The sequence below is a fragment of the Balaenoptera physalus genome (assembly GCF_965194825.1).
Source record: "Balaenoptera physalus genome assembly, chromosome: X".
Lineage (NCBI taxonomy): Eukaryota > Metazoa > Chordata > Mammalia > Artiodactyla > Balaenopteridae > Balaenoptera > Balaenoptera physalus.
In genome coordinates this window covers 100,171,973-100,188,993 of record NC_138903.1, presented here as the reverse complement: position 1 = coordinate 100,188,993, position 17,021 = coordinate 100,171,973, and positions in this window count along the sequence as shown.

Below are 17,021 nucleotides of genomic sequence, written 5' to 3'. Positions count from 1 at the left end.
ACAGTGAGCATAGCTTTCATGAGCAAACTAACCAATCCAGAGCCCATACACCCCAAACACCTTCTTTATTGTGTACTAACAATTGTAAGACACTAACCTCCTGCCCTAATCACCCTAGGATCAAGCATCAGAGAACTAGGGGCAGCTCCTATTAGACCTCTGAGCACACTGAAATTATCAAGCTAGCCAATCCTAAATCTGGGCAGACCACTTATATAGCCTTGCCCATTCCTTACCAAGAAAACCACAATAAAGGTTTTCCCACAGTTCTCCTCACTCTCTTTCTCTCTGTCTATGACTGACCCCAGTGTTCTCTCTTGTGACTCTACGTGGCATGGCACGCTCCCCTCCTCTTGGGAATCGTGAATAATAAATGATATTTTTCAATGGGAATCATCTTCTAATCTGTTGGCCTCGCTGTACCTGAATGAAACTTGGGTACATTTTAAACAGGATAGAGGGAGTGATGTCACCAAGATGGTGAAGCAGCAGACCCCAGCTTTCATCCTTCCACAAAGATCAACAGTTAGAGAGCTATTCACAAACAAAAACAGCTCTGGGAGAGCTCAGGAGTCCACTTTAAGAAACGTCAGCAACACAGTGGAACAAAAACCCTGAAAATAACCATGCAAAATGGGAAGGAAGAAGAGCTTGATTTTACCTGCATCATCCCACCTCCCAGGCCAGCACTGCTCAATGCCAAGAGGGAACCCCCCAGGTAGAAAGAGTTCCCCTTCCCGAGAAAGGGAGAATGGGGTGAGTGACAAGCCTCCCCAGCCTTTTGTACATAGAAAATCCTAGTCTCCACCAAAAAACTGTTAGAACTAACAAATAACTTTAGTAACATTTTAGGATACAAGATCAATATACAAAAATCACTTTTATTTCTATATGCAAATAATGAAATATCTAAAAATGAAATAAAGAATCCCATTTACAGTAGCATCAAAAACAATAAAATGCTTAGGAATAAATATAACCAAGGAAATGAAAGATCTATACACTGAAAACTATAAGACATTGATGAAAGAAGTTTAAGAAGTTGCAAATAAATGAAAAGGTATCCCATATTCACAGATTGGAAGAGTTAATATTGTTAAAATGTCCATACTACCCAAAACCGTCTATAGAGTCAGTGCAATCTCTATCAAAATTCCAATGGCATTTGTCACGGAAATAGAAAAAAAATCCTAAAATTTCTATGGAATCACAAAAGATCTTGAATAGCCAAGCAATCTTGAGAAAGAACAAAGCTGAAGGCATCATGCTTCCTGATTTCAAACTATATTACAAAGTTGTAGAAATCAAAACAGTATGGTAATGGTATAAAAACAGTCAACATAGACCAAAGGAAAAGAACTAAGAACCCAGAAATAAACCCACACATGTATGATCAACTAATATTTGAAAAGGGAGCTATGTGGAATCTATGTTATCATTTGTGACAACATGGATGGACATTGAGGGCATTACGCTAAGTGAAATAAGTCAGATAGACAAAGACAAATACTGTATGACCTCACTTACATGTGGAATCTATAAACATCAAACTCATAGAAAGAGAGTAGAATGATGGTTTCCAGGGACTGAGGGAGGAGGGAAATGGGGAGATACTGGTCAAAGGTTACAAACTTTCAGTTATACAATGAATAAGTTCTGGGGATCTAAGGAACCCCATGGTGACTATAGTTAATAATACTGTATTGTATACTTGAAAGTTGCTGTGAGAGTAGTTCTTTAATGTTCTCACCATAACAACAATAAAAATGGTAATTAAGTGAGGTGGAGGATATGTTAAGTAACCTTATTTTGATAAACATTTCACAATACATACTTGTGTCAAATCATCACGTTGTACACCTTAAACTTACACAACGTTATATGCCAATTATATCTCAATAAAGCTGGAGAAAAGAATAGATGAATCTATATCTTTGTCTGCATGTTTGAAATATTTCCTAATATATACGTAATGAGTTATTGAGATAAAAACAGGTTAGAACTTATTTTCAACATTATTGATTATTTCTACTTATTTGTTTGGATAGTGTATCCACAGATGTTCATTTTATTATTGTTATGCTTCATAATTCACATATGCATTTCAAATATTCTTATAAATATTATATATACTTTATAAACATGTATATTTGAATATGTATTAATATATCAAATATTACAAAAATATAATATTGGTGAGCTAACAATTCAACTTAATTTTTAAAAAATAAACACAAAGAAAAAATAAGTAAATAACAAATAAAGCTGAAATTAATGAAATAGAAAAGCAAAGAAATCATAGAGAGGATCGGCAAAACCAAAAACTGCTTCATTGGATAAAGCTATTAACTTAGACAAATCTCTGGCAAAATTGATCAAGAATAAAAGAAAGAAGGAAAAATAAGCATTTCATTAAAAATGAAAAGGAGAAAATATTAGAAGATACACTTAAACGTTTATAAGTCATATAAGAATACTAATAACTTTCACATAAGGTATCAGGGCCACACATTTTTTTCAGGTAAGTCCACTAAACTAGTGGATAATCCCTAATATTAAACCTTGTGTTCCAGATAATAGAATAGGAGGAAAACCTGTGTAACAAGATAAACCTGATACCTACCTGAAGATATTTAATTAAATATGTTATATGGATGAGTGGATGAATAAGTAAATAGATAGGTAAATGGATATCGAGCAGAATTTATCCCAAAATGCAAGCATGAAAAACATTAGAAAGTCTAATAATGCAAGTTGCCATATTAACAGATTAAAAGAACAAAAAAGTGACAATTTCAACAGATTCACAAACTGCAGTTGATAAAATTCTACATCAATTCTTGATAAAATATCTATGAAAATCAGAAATCTATGGAGACTTTCTTAACCAGATGAAATGTATCTAACAAAAAATAATGTAAACATCATACATAATCACATTTACTCTAATTTCAGATATTGAGAGAAGGAACTCTAGAGTCCTGCCATTGTGTAAGTTGGTACACTGCTTTAAAGATAAATCTGAAAACATCTTGTAAACCTGAATATGTGAATATCCTAGTTTCCAGCAATTGCATTTCTATTTATATTCCCAAGAGAAACTTTTGCACATGGGTACATGAAAAAAACATGTACAACGATGTTCATTGCCACACTGATTGCATCAAGAAAAATCAGAAACTAACTCTTTCAGAAAAGGAGTGCTAATTAAAATCTTATTTAGTCATACAGTAAATTGAACAGTTAATGAACTGTAGATGCTTGGATCAACTAAGTAAATCTCAAAAACAAAATTGAGCTGCAAAAGAAATTTGAAAATATATATATACATGTATACAGCATGTCTTCTCATTTTGAAAGCATTCAAAATAGTACCATATACAGATATGGCTATATAAAAAAATGAAAAACAAATCAATAAAAACACATTCAGAGGAAGGCTACACACCAGCCTCAGAGTAATGAATATCTTCAAGGAAAGAGGGAAGAAAATGGAGCTGATGGGTAGCTTTGCCTGAATCTGCCAAATATGTATCATCAGCTCTAATCTCACCTCTGAAATCCAGATTCTCATATCCAACTACTTACCCTGTATATCCACTTGGATGTCTAATAGGAATCTGAAATATAATACATACAAAACAGAACTTTTAACCCCTGCTTCCAAAATTTGTAAATACTACAATGGTTCTCATCTTACTACATGAGACCACCATTCACCTAGTTGTTCATGGCAAAAATCTTGGCAGCATCCTTGACTTTCCCCTTTCTCATATTTCACAAATAGTCCACCATCAAACACAATCCACTTTCTCTCTGAAATCGATGCTGCATCCAAACACGTTTCACCAACTCAAATACTTCCACCCTATTCTAGGTCGCCATTATTTCTGGTCTGGACTACAACACTAGCCTCTTTACTGTTTTCCCTTTTCCCATTCTTGTTTCTCCAGCATCCACACAACAGCCAACATGTTCCATTTAAAACATAAATCTGACCATGCCACTCCACTGCTAAAGCCTTTCAAATGCCTTCCCATAACTTTTGGAATGAAATGTCAAGACCTTGACATGGCCCTATGTGATTAAGACCCTCGGTATCTCTCCAAACAAATTTCCAACCATTCCTCTCTTCACTCACTCCACTTCAACTACTGTGGCCTTCTTTCTGGTCTTTGAACACACTAAGAAGATTTCTACCTCAAGGTCTACCTACCTTGGTGGCGTTCCTACTTGGAAATCCTCCTGTATTTTAACCATGGCTTGATTTTTACTTTATTAGGCATAAGATTTTGGTTTCTATTATTTTATTCTATTTAATTTGGGTTTTTCTTGGTAAAACAACTAATTTGTTCTAATTCAAAATTAGATACTTTTATTTTCAGAATTCCAAATGGAACATTTTTTAAACTCCATACATATAAATAAATTTTTACATTTCCACAAAAAATTAAATTTCAGAAGTATAGCCATAAACTGGATTAATTTTATTAGTTTTGTTCAATTCAACAAGTATATTTTAAGGGCCTACTATGCACCAGGGACTCAGACAGGTGGTGAATACCAAAACATGGATAGGATAGAGCCTCTGCCTTGAAGAACAACTCGAAAGATGTATGTACAATAAAGAAGTAAAGAAGAAATGGTCAATACATTCCTATAAATAAAAAACTCATTTGAGAAATTATGTCATAGCTATTGATCCATCATTTTTCTGTTCTTCTGAAAAGTTCATTTTGCATGTCTAAAAGTTTCACTTTCTTTTAAAATTACTCAATTACTGAATAAAATAATGTTAATTACATACATCCAGAAAAAATTGTATAGATCTTTATTTTAAGCCAAGAAAGTAATTTTCAAGCTGTATCATTTTGAGGCTTATTGCAATAGCATTTTTAAAGAGAATATTTTGTGACATGTGAGAGTTACATGAAATTCAAATTTTACTGTCTTATTTTACTGTCTTATTGGAACACAGCCATACCCATTAATTTGCATATTGTCTATGACTGTTTTCCAGCTACAATGGCAGAGACCATGCAGCCCAAAAGCTGAAAATATTTACTATCTGACCCTTTACAAAAAAAATTTTGCCAATCCCTGCTGTAAAATATAGCAATGGATTTTGATGATAAAGTAATGCTTTCGTGTTGTTTGGTTTTCTGAAATTTATAGAGATTTTTAAAATAAATTAAAAAGGATCTTCATATATAGTTTCTCTAATCAACAGCATCTAGATTTGGGGTTGCTAACCTTGGTCAACATGGGCTTCATTTTCTCCTCCTTCCCCTAGTTTTAGTGAGGTATAATTTATACATAAAAACTGTATATATTTAAGGTGTACAGTGTGATGTTTTGATATACCTATACATTGTGAAATGATCATCACACTCAAGATAATTAATCTATATCTACCATGTCACATAGTTACTATTCTTTTTGTTGTGGTGAGAACACATAAAAGTCACTCTCTTAGCAAACTCCAAATATACAATACAGTATTATTAACTACAGCCACCATGCTATACATCAGATCACCAGAAATTATTATCCTGCATAAATGAAACTTTGTACCACTTGACCAAAAGCTCCCAATTTTCTGCTCCCTCAGCTCCCTGCGACCAAAATTCAGCTCTCTGCTTCTATGAGTTTGATTTTTTTTTTAAAGATTCCACATATAAGTGAGATCATGCAGTATTTGTCTTTCTGAGTCTGGCTGATTTCATTTAGCATAATGTCCTCCGGGTTCATCCATATTATCATATATAGCAGAATTTTCTTCCTTAAAAATCTGAATAGTATTCCATTACATGCACATACCAATTTTCTTTGCTCATTCATCTTTCAGTGGGCATTTAGATGGTTTTCACATCTTGACTATTGTACACATTGCTGTGATGTACGTGGGAGTACAGATATCTCTTCAAGATCCTGATTTCAATTCTTTTGGATAAATACCTAGAAGTGAGATTGCTGGAACATATGGTAGTTGTATTTTTTAATTTTTTGAAGAAACTCTCCAGTTTTCTATAATGACTGTACCAGTTTACATTACAACCAACAGTGTACAAAGGTCTCAATTTCTCCATATCCTGGACAACATTTGTTATTGTTTGTCTTTTTGATAATAGCCATTTTAACATGTGCAAGATAATATTGTGGTTTTGATTTGTATTTTCCTGATATAGTCGTGTTTAAGTACTTTTTCATATTCCTGATGGCCATTGGTATCTTTTTTTTTTTTTCTGAGAAACGTATATTCAGTTTCTTTGTTCATTTTTTAAATAGGGTTATTTGGTTGTGGATTTTTAATTTTGCTTTTGTTATTGAGTTCAATTCTTTGTATACTTTGGATATTAACCACTTATCAGATATTTGGGTTGCAAATATTTTCTCTCAATCTGTAGTTTGCCTTTTCACTCTGTTGACTATTTCCTTTGCTATACACAACTTCTTAGTTTGATGCAATCCTACTTATCTATTTTTGCTTTTGCTGAATATGCTTTTGGGGTCGTATTTTTTAAAATGCCCAGACAAGTATCAAGGTGCTTTTGCCTATGTTTTATTCAGGTAGTTTTATGGTTCCAAGTTTTATGTTTAAATATTTAATTCATTTTGAGTTTTTTTTTTTTTGTATATGGGGGAGATAAGGGTCCAACTTCATTCTTCTGCATGTAGATATACCGTTTCCCCAACATCATTTGTTGAATAGATCATCCTTTTTCCTTTGTGTGTTCTTGGCACCCTTGGCAGAAATCAGTTGACTGTAAGTGTATGGATTTATTTCTGGACTCCCTATTCTATTCTTTTGGTCTTTATACCACTACCATATTGTTCCAATTACTGTAGCTTTGTAACATATTTTGAAATCAGGTAGTATGAGGCAAGGAGGAAAACATGATATAGGGTCCTAGAAAACAGTGATTAAAGTTTGGAACAGTCATATAAAGTATCATTATGTTGACTAGGGACAAGTATAATAATTACCAAGCAATGCTGAGGGTCTAGCAGAGATTAGAAACCATAAGTCTCCAGAATTTAAGTTCATTTATCTCAAAGTGAAGGCTGGAAAAGCTAGAAGGCTGAATGGAAGACACTTGTTAGCAAATATGTTTTAGTCCTCAAAAATTCATAAAAGTGACCACCAGGTCAACAAAAATAAAATTCTTTTCTCCTTCCATTGTTAAAGACAGAACTAGGTATAGGCAGATTAAGACATCATGACTGCTGTGTGAGTTTAGCCACCACAAAAAAGTCCTCTGATCTATCAGTAGAATAGCCCTTCTACCTGGTGCCACAGACCTCTACACTTCTACCAGGAGAAATTCATATCAATGGATTAAACCATATCTTTCCTAGAAATACTTTCCCAGAAAGGGAAAAGAAAACTTAGTCATCAGTAGAACTCTGGAATGAATTTGTTCATCACATTACTTTATCTTGGTACTGTACCCTAAGGACTAGCTCTGTTGTGAGGTGAGTGAGGCAGCAAAGGCACCCTTCCTTTCCTCCACAGATTTGTCTATGATCAGAAATGTGGCCATATTTCAGGGATCTCCCATCAGTTTACATAGATCCCAAAGCAACGTCTCCCTGTCAGCCCCTTCCTATCTTGCCATATAGATTTGTCATTGTACAGATAGTTCAGGAGATATACAATCTTTCCTGTAAGGATCACATCTAGGCCCTCGCAGTCAAAATATGTGTCAGTTCCATGTGAGGAGTCTCCATAACTTTGCAAGCCACACAAAAGGAAATGGTTTTTATATCAGCTAATAGTGCTAAGCTTTATGTACCAGAACATCCAAATAACATGCAAAAACACAAAAGTTTCTTTTTCTCATGTAACAAGAATTCTGGAGATAGCTGTCAAGAACTGTTGTGGCAGCTTTACAACATCATTAAGGATCCAGACTTCTGTTATAGTGCTTATTAAATGGCTGCAGGAAGAGGGAAAAGGAGGAGTGGCAAAAGACACATGCCAATTGAGTCTTGGACTTTTTCATCAGAAAAACTACAGTTTTACTGGGATCTCCAGCCAATAAAAGGCCCACGTATATCTCCTCGACCGGAATTGGGTCATAGCCAATGGTAACTACAAGGGAACCTGGGAAGTCAAGTGGTCTGAGCTAGAGATTTTACCATCCTGGGTTAAGTAGGAGCTCTGTAGCTAGTAAGAAAGAAAATGGATAATGATGGAGTGATGATGTTTTAATCTGCCGATACCAAGTACTGTCTTTAACAATTTTACTAGGCAATTATCGGTGTATACTACAAATAATAAGAAGGCTTTTTCAAGAGCCAAATAAAAAAATAAGAAAGGTCTAGAGAATATACTACAAACCTTTAAGAGTGGTTATATCTGGAATTGAGGAGAGGACTTCAGGGAAGCTTTGCAAATTAATATGTTGTTTTAGTTTATTACAGGGATGAATTATATTGAAAACAATTTAAGTCAACCTATAAAAAACAAACCCTTAAGAACTAAAAACAACAAGAACAAAAGCATAGGAAGCTAACTGCCTATGCTGGTGGAGCTAGATAATAGTTCTCTCAGCTACATTTCAAAGTTTGCCACTACACCTAGATCTCACCTATGTTAAACCAATTGGAATATCTTATTGATGTACAATCTTTGGTTGGCCCATCTGGGTTTTGGGGAGTACAGATATATTTCATACATTCACCATGACAAAGTTTCTGAACTTAGGTCTGTTCCATTCAACTGTTTCTAGGCCAAATCTGCCTTCATGTGTCTTGCTTTCTACTAAGGAAATCGACTTGTTAGCAACAGAGCAGGTCCTTATTGAGGAACTATATCATTTCCCACTACCACTGCCTGACCCTTACTCCCATACCTAAACACATAACTGTTTTATAACTCCAGAGCTCTTTCCTGTCTTATCTGAACATATGATACAGCATCAAATAATGAAGAAAAAAACCAAACAAACAGTGCTCAAAGAGATTAAGCAACTTTTTCAATCACAGAACTTGTAAGTGCTAAAGCTTCAAGCAGAGGACAAAAAAACCCAACTCAGGGTCCTTTTAGTTTAGTTGGTATTTCTAACTTTTCTTTTCTTTTGCTGCATCATCCAGCATGCAGGATTTTAGTTCACTGACCAGGGATATAACAGTGAACAGTGGAAGCATGGAGCCCTAACCACTGGACCATCAGGGAATAACCCTGACTAACTTTTTTAAAGAAAGGTAAATTTAGCTAAAGCAGTTACTGAACTACCTTTTTCTTTTTTTTTAATGTTTATTTATTTTCTTATTAGTATTCCATTTTATACACATCAGTGTATAGATGTCAATCCCAGACTCCCAATTCATAACACCCCCATCCCAACCCCCCTCCGCTTTCCCCTCTGATGTTCATACGTCTTTTCTCTACTTCTGTGTCTCAATTTCTGCTCTGCAAACCGGTTCATCTGTACCATTTTCTAGGTTCCACATATATGCGTTAATATACGATATTTGTTTTTCTCTTTCTGACTTACTTCACTCTGTATGACAGTCTCTAGATCCATCCACGTCTCAACAAATGACTCAATTTCATTCCTTTTTATGGCTGAGTAATATTCCATTGTATATATGAACCATATCTTCTTTATCCATTCATCTGTCAATGGGCATTTAGGTTGCTTCCATGACCTCATTATTGTAAATAGTGCTGCAATGAACTTTGGGGTGCATGTGTCTTTTTGAATTATGGTTTCCTCTGGGTATATGCCCAGTACTGGCATTGCTGGATCATATGGTAATTCTATTTTTAGTCCTTAAGGAACCTCCATACTGTTCTCCATAGTGGCTGTATCAATTTACATTCCTACCAACAGTGCAAGAGGGTTCCCTTTTCTCCACACCCTCTCCAGCATTTGTTGTTTGTAGATTTTCTGATGATGCCCATTCTAACTGGTGTGGGGTGATACCTCATTGTAGTTTTGATTTGCATTTCTCTAATAATTAGTGATGCTGAGCAGCTTTTCATGTGCTTCTTGGCCATCTGTATGTCTTCTATGGAGAAATGTCTATTTAGATCTTCTGCCCATTTTTGGATTGGGTTGTTTGTTTTTTTAATATTGAGCTGCATGAGCTGTTTATATATTTTGGAGATTAATCCTTTGTCCTATGATTCATTTGCAAATATTTTCTCCCATTCTGAGGGTTGTCTTTTTGTCTTGTTTATGGTTTCCTTTGCTGTGCAAAAGCTTTTAAGTCTCATTAGGTCCCATTTCTTTATTTTTGTTTTCATTAGCATTACTCTTGCAGGTGGATCAAAAAATATCTTGCTGTGATTTATGTCAAAGAGCGTTCTTCCTATGTTTTCCTCTAAGAGTTTTATAGTGCCCGGTCTTACATTTAGGTCTCTAATCCATTTTGAGTTTATTTTTGTGTATGGTGTTAGGGAGTGTTTAATTTCATTCTTTTACATGTAGCTGTCCACTTTTCCCAGCACCACTTGTTGAAGAGACTGTCTTTTCTCCACTGTATATCCTTGCCTCCTTTGTCATACATTAGTTGACCATAGGTGCATGGATTTATCTCTGGGCTTTCTATCCTGTTCCATTGATCTATATTTCTGTTTTTGTGCCAGTACCATATTGTCTTAATTACTTTCACTTTGTAGTATAGTCTGAAGTCAGGGAGCCTGATTCCTCCAGCTCCATTTGTTTCCCTCAAGACTGCTTTGGCTATTTGGGGTCTTCTGTGTCTCCATACAAACTTTAAGAGTTTTTGTTCTAGTTCTGTAAAAAATGCCATTGGTAATTTGATAGGGATTGCATTGAATCTGTAGATTGCTTCGGGTAGTATAGTCATTTTCACAATATTGATTCTTCCAATCCAAGAACATGGTATATCTCTCCGTCTGTTTGTATCAACTTTAATTTCTTTCATCAGTGTCTTATAGTTTCCTGCATACAGGTCTTTTGTCTCGCTAGGTAGGTTTACTCCTAGGTATTTTATTCTTTTTGTTGCAATGGTAAATGGGAGTGTTTCCTTAATTTCTCATTCAGATTTTTCATCATTAGTGTATAGGAATGCAAGAAATTTCTGTGCATTAATTTTGTATCCTGCAACTTTACCAAATTGATTGATTAGCTCTAGTAGTTTTCTGGTGGCATCTTTAGGATTCTCTATGTATGGTATCATGTCATCTGCAAACAGTGACAGTTTTACTTCTTCTTTTCCAATTTGTATTCCTTTTATTCCTTTTTCGTCTCTGATTGTCCTGGATAGGACTTCCAAAACTATGTTGAATAATAGTGGCGAGAGTGGATATCCTTGTCTTGTTCCTGATCTTAGAGGAAATGCTTTCAGGTTTTCACCATTGAGAATGATGTTTCCTGTGTGTTTGTCATATATGGCTTTTATGATGTTGAGGTAGGTCCCCTCTATGCCCACTTTCTGGAGAGTTTATATCGTAAATTGGTGTTGAATTTTGTCAAAAGCTTTTTCTGCATCTATTGAGAGGATCATATGGTTTTTCTTCTTCAATTTTGTTAATATGGTGTATCACATTGATTGATTTGCGTGTATTGAAGAATCCTTGCATCCCTGGGATAAATCCAACTTGATCATGGTGTATGATCCTTTTAATGTGTTGATGGATTCTGTTTGCTAATATTTTGTTGAGGAGTTTTGCATCTATATCCATGAGTGATATTAGTCTGTAATTTTCTTTTTTTGTAGTATCTTTGTCTGGTTTTGGTATCAGGGTGATGGTGGCCTCATAGAATGAGTTTGGGAGTGTTCCTTCCTCTGCAATTTTTTGGAAGAATTTGAGAAGGATGGGTGTTAGCTCTTCTCTAAATGTTTGATAGAATGACACTGTGAAGCCATCTGGTCCTGGACTTTTGTTTGCTGGAGGATTTTTAATCACAGCATCAATTTCATTGCTTGTGATTGGTCCTGTTCATATTTTCTATTTCCTCCTGGTTCAGTCTTGGAAGGTTATACCTTTCTAAGATTTTGTCCATTTCTTCCAGGTTGTCCATTTTATTGGCATAGAGTTTCTTGTAGTAGTCTCTTAGGATGCTTTGTATTACTGCTGTGTCTGTTGTAACTTCTCCTTTTTCATTTCTAATTTTATTGAGTCCTCTGCCTCTTTTTCTTGATGAGTCTGGCTAATGGTTTATCAATTTTGTTTATCTTCTCAAAGAACCAGCTTTTAGTTTTACTGATCCTTGCTATTGTTTTGTTTCTATTTCATTTATTTCTGCTCTGATCTTTATGATTTCTTTCCTTCTACTAACTTTGGGTTTGGTTTGTTCTTCATTCTTTAGTTCCTTTAGGTGTAAGGTTCGATTGTTTATTTGAGATTTTTCTTGTTTCCTGAGGTAGGCTTGTATTCCTATAAACTTCCCTCTTAGAACTGCTTTTGCTGCATCCCATAGGTTTTGGGTTGTCGTGTTTTCATTGTAATTTGTCTCTAGGTGTCTTTTCATTTCCTCTTTGATTTCTTCAGTGATCTCTTGGTTTTTTAGTAACGTATTGTTTAGCCTCCATGTGTTTGTGTTTTTTACGTTTTTTTCCCTATAATTCATTTCTGATCTCATAGCGTTGTGGTCAGAAAAGATGCTTGATATGATTTCAATTTTCTTAAATTTACTGAGGCTTGATTTGTGACCCAAGATGTGATCTATCCTGGAGAATGTTCTGTGCGCACTTGAGAAGAACGTGTAATCTGCTGTTTTTGGATGAATGTCCTATAAATATTATTTAAATCTATCTGGTCTACTGTGTCATTTAAGCTTCTGTTTCCTTATTAATTGTCTGTTTCGATGATCTGCCCATTGGTGTAAGTGAGGTCTTAAAGTCCCCCACTATTATTGTGTTACTATCGATTTCCTCTTTTATAGCTGTTAGCAGTTGCCTTATGTATTGTGGTGCTCTTATATTGGGTGCATATATATCTATAATTGTTATATCTTCTTCTTGGATTGATCCCTTGATCATTATGTAGTGTCCTTCCTAGTCTCTTGTAACATTCTTTATTGTAAAGTCTATTTTATCTGATATGAGTATTGCTACTCCAGCTTTCTTTTGATTTCCATTTGCATGGATTATCTTTTTCCGTCCACTCACTTTCAGTCTGTATGTGTCCCTAGGTCTGAAGTGGGTCTCTTGTAGACAGCATATATATGGGTCTTGTTTTTGTATCCCTTCAGCAAGCCTGTGTCTTTTGGTTGGAGCATTTAATTCATTCATGTTTAAGCTAATTATCGATATATATGTTCCTGTTACCATTTTCTTAATTGTTTTGGGTTTGTTTTTGTAGGTCCTTTTCTTCTCTTGTGTTTCCCACTTTGATAAGTTCCTTTAGCATTTCTTGTAGAGCTGGTTTAGTGGTGCTTAATTCTCTTAGCTTTTGCTTGTCTGTAAAGGTTTTGATTTCTCCATCAAATCTGAATGAGATCCTTGCCGGGTAGAGTAATCTTGGTTATATGTTCCTCCCTTTCATCACTTTAAGTATATCATGCCACTCCCTTCTGGCGTGTAGAGTTTCTGCTGAGAAATCAGCTCTTAACCTTATGGGAGTTCCCTTGTATATTATTTGTCATTTTTCCCTTGTTGCTTTCAATAATTTTTCTTTGTCTTTAATTTTTGCCAATTTGATTACTATGTGTCTTGGCATGTTTCTCGTTGGGTTTATCCTGTATGGGACTCGCTGCACTTCCTGGACTTGGGTGGCTATTTCCTTTCCCATGTTAGGGAAATTTTCGACTATAGTCTCTTCAAATATTTTCTCGGGTCCTTTCTCTCTCTCTTCTCCTTCTCGGGCCCCTATAATGCGAATGTTGTTGTGTTTAATGTTGTCTCAGAGGTCTCTTAGGCTGTCTTCATTCCTTTTCATTCTTTTTTCTTTATTCTGTTCTGCAGCAGTGAATTCCACCATTCTGTCTTCCAGGTCACTTATCCGTTCTTCTGCCTCAGTTATTCTGCTATTAATTCCTTCTAGTGTAGTTTTCATTTCAGGTATTGTATTGTTCACCTCTGTTTGTTTGTTCTTTAATTCTAGGTCTTTCTTAAACATTTCTTGCATCTTCTCGATCTTTACCACCATTCTTTTTCCGATGTCCTGGATCATCTTCACTATCATTATTCTGAATTCTTTTTCTGGAAGATTGCCTATCTCCATTCCATTTAGTTGTTTTTCTGGGGTTTTATCTTGTTCCTTCATCTGGTACATAGCCCTCTGCCTTTTCATCTTGTCTATCTTTCTGTGAATGTGGTTTTTGTTCCACAGGGTGTTCTTCTTGCTTCTGCTCTCTGCCCTCTGGTGGATGAAACTATCTAAGGGGCTTGTGGAAGTTTCCTGATAGGAGGGACTGGTGGTGGGTAGAGCTGGCTGTTTCTCTGGTGGGCAGAGCTCAGTAAAACTTTAATCCTCTTGTCTGCTGATGGGTGTGGCTGTATTCCCTCCCTGTTAGTTGTTTGGCCTGAGGCAACCCAACACTGGAGCCTACTCGGCTCTTTGGTGGGACTAATGGTGGACTCTGTGAGGACTCACGCCAGGGAGTACTTCCCAGAGCTTCTGCTGCCAGTGTCCTTGTCCCTTGGTGAGCCACAGCTGCCCCCCGCCTCTGCAGTAGACCCTCCAACACTAGCAGGTAGGTCTGGTTCAGTCTCGTATGGTGTCATTGCTCCTTCCCCTTGGTCCCAATGCGCACACTAGTTTGTGTGTGCCCTCCAAGAGAGGAGTCTCTGTTTCCCCCGGTCCTGCCGAAGTCCTGCAATCAAATCCCACTAGCCTTCAAAGTCTGATCCTCTAGGAATTCCTCCTCCCGTTGCCAGACCCCCAGGTTGGGAAGCCTGATGTGGGGCTCAGAACCTCCACTCCAGTGTGTAGGCTTCTGTGGTATAAGTGTTCTCCAGTTTGTGAGTCACCCACCCAGCAGTTATGGGATTTGATTTTATTGTGATAGTGCCCATCTTACCGTCTCATTGCGGCTTCTCCTTTGTCTTTGTATGTGGGGTATCTTTTTTGGTGAGTTCCAGTGTCTTCCTGTCGATGATTGTTCAGCAGTTAGTCGTGATTCTGGTGTTCTCAAAAGAGGGAGTGAGAGCATGTCCTTCTACTCCACCATCTTGAACCAATCTCCAACTACCTTTTCCTTAAGGAATAGTATCCATGGCTTATGTGAGTTAGACTTTTAATGTATGTCATAAAAATGGAAAGAACAAAAAACTAAGAATAGTTTCATTAGTTGTCTTCTTAAAAATCCCTCATTTTCCCTGAGCAAGAGCCCACATTGAATGCTAGAGCCTGGTGACTTCTGGACTGTTATGTTTGATTTTATTCTACTTTTTATGGAAATATCTTTTGATTTACTGTACCCTCATTATTCTTTACAGAGCTTTTAAGTAGCTACAATGTCAACATTTATGACTATGGAAATCGAGCCTAAGAAAATATAGCTAATAGACTTTGCCTTTTAATCTAATTAATAGAAGGTCTAAAAGTTAAACACAAAATTATATATACCAGGCTACAATAGTCACATTTTTGTGAAAGTTTCTATTTGAAGACACTCTTTAAGAGGAGATGAGGGACTTCCCTGGTGGCGCAGTGTTTAAGAATCAGCCTGTCATTGTGGGGGACATGGGTTGAATCCCTGGTCCAGGAGGATACCACATGCCGTGGAGCAACTGGGCCCGTGCACCACAGCTACTGAGCCTGTGCTCTAGCACCTGTGAACCACAACTACTAAGCCCGCGAGCCACAACTACTGAAGCCTGCACACCTAGAGATGTGCTCTGCAACAAGAGGAGCCACTGCAACGAGAAGCACGTGCACCACAAAGAAGAATAGCCCCCACTCACCGCAACTAGGGAAAGCCCGCACACAGCAACGAAGACCCAATGCAGACAAACATAAATAAATTAATTAATTTAAAAATATATTAAAAAAAAGAGGAGATGAGAGAAAAAATAAATTCTTTCAAGAAAAAAGTAATAGACCATTTTCAATATGCCTAACCTGAAGGGAACTAGAAAGTACTTTTAAAATCAATGAACCGTTGAGGTTTAAGGACAAGATTTGCCTTACAAGGTGGTATTTGTAAAAATTACAAGCTTCCTGACATTTTATTTATATTTTCTTCCACACATGCAATAAATTACTTTCTATTTGAATTACTTATCAGCATTAGGAAAAGAAAGTGAAAACAAACCATTAATGTTTACATAATGGAAAATTAGAATGAATACTAAGTAAAATCTTTTCTCTGGGGAACAAAAAGGAGTCTGCAGGAAACAGAATTCCTATGTACTCATTGAAGCTCAGTCCTGATGTGTTAAAAGATATAGTCTGACTGATCAGAATGAGTTTTTCTGCAGTCAAATCACATTATTTCTCCTGGAAACTGCTGTGACAAACACTTTATCTGCAAAAGAAAAATTAACATTTTTATCTATTTAACTTAGCTTGTGAAAAGGCACAAGGTCAGCCCCTGGAAGAAAATCCTATTTGATCCATGTTTCTTCACTTTTGTGTAGAAATTCTATAGAATTGATAGGATTTGAGGGGAAAAAAATATACGAGACCACATAAGGAAATCTCTTCATTTGGTTAACTTGAAGACTTTGGTAGCACTTTAGCAAATCTAAATAGTATATTACTAGGTTGATTAGGTTGTTTCCAAGCATAATTTCCACTTTGCTGTTTCTGCTGACCCACTGAGTGAGTCTAGAAATATGACTTCTCTAAACAATAGTCAACAATAGTCCAGAGTATCTTCACTTATTAAATAAAATCATTGGATATTAGATAATATCTAAGATTTTTAACAGCTCTTAAATGTCATATATATATATATATATATATATATATATATATATATATATATATAATAGTTTTACCTGGTTTCACCCTCTCCAACCACCTTGAGGGAGCCCAATCTTCATCCTTCTTCCTATGTAAATCATTTACCATGGGTATATATTTCTCCATATGATTGCTACTGTCACATATATATTTCTATCACTACTTTTTTGTATACAGTTGACTTTTG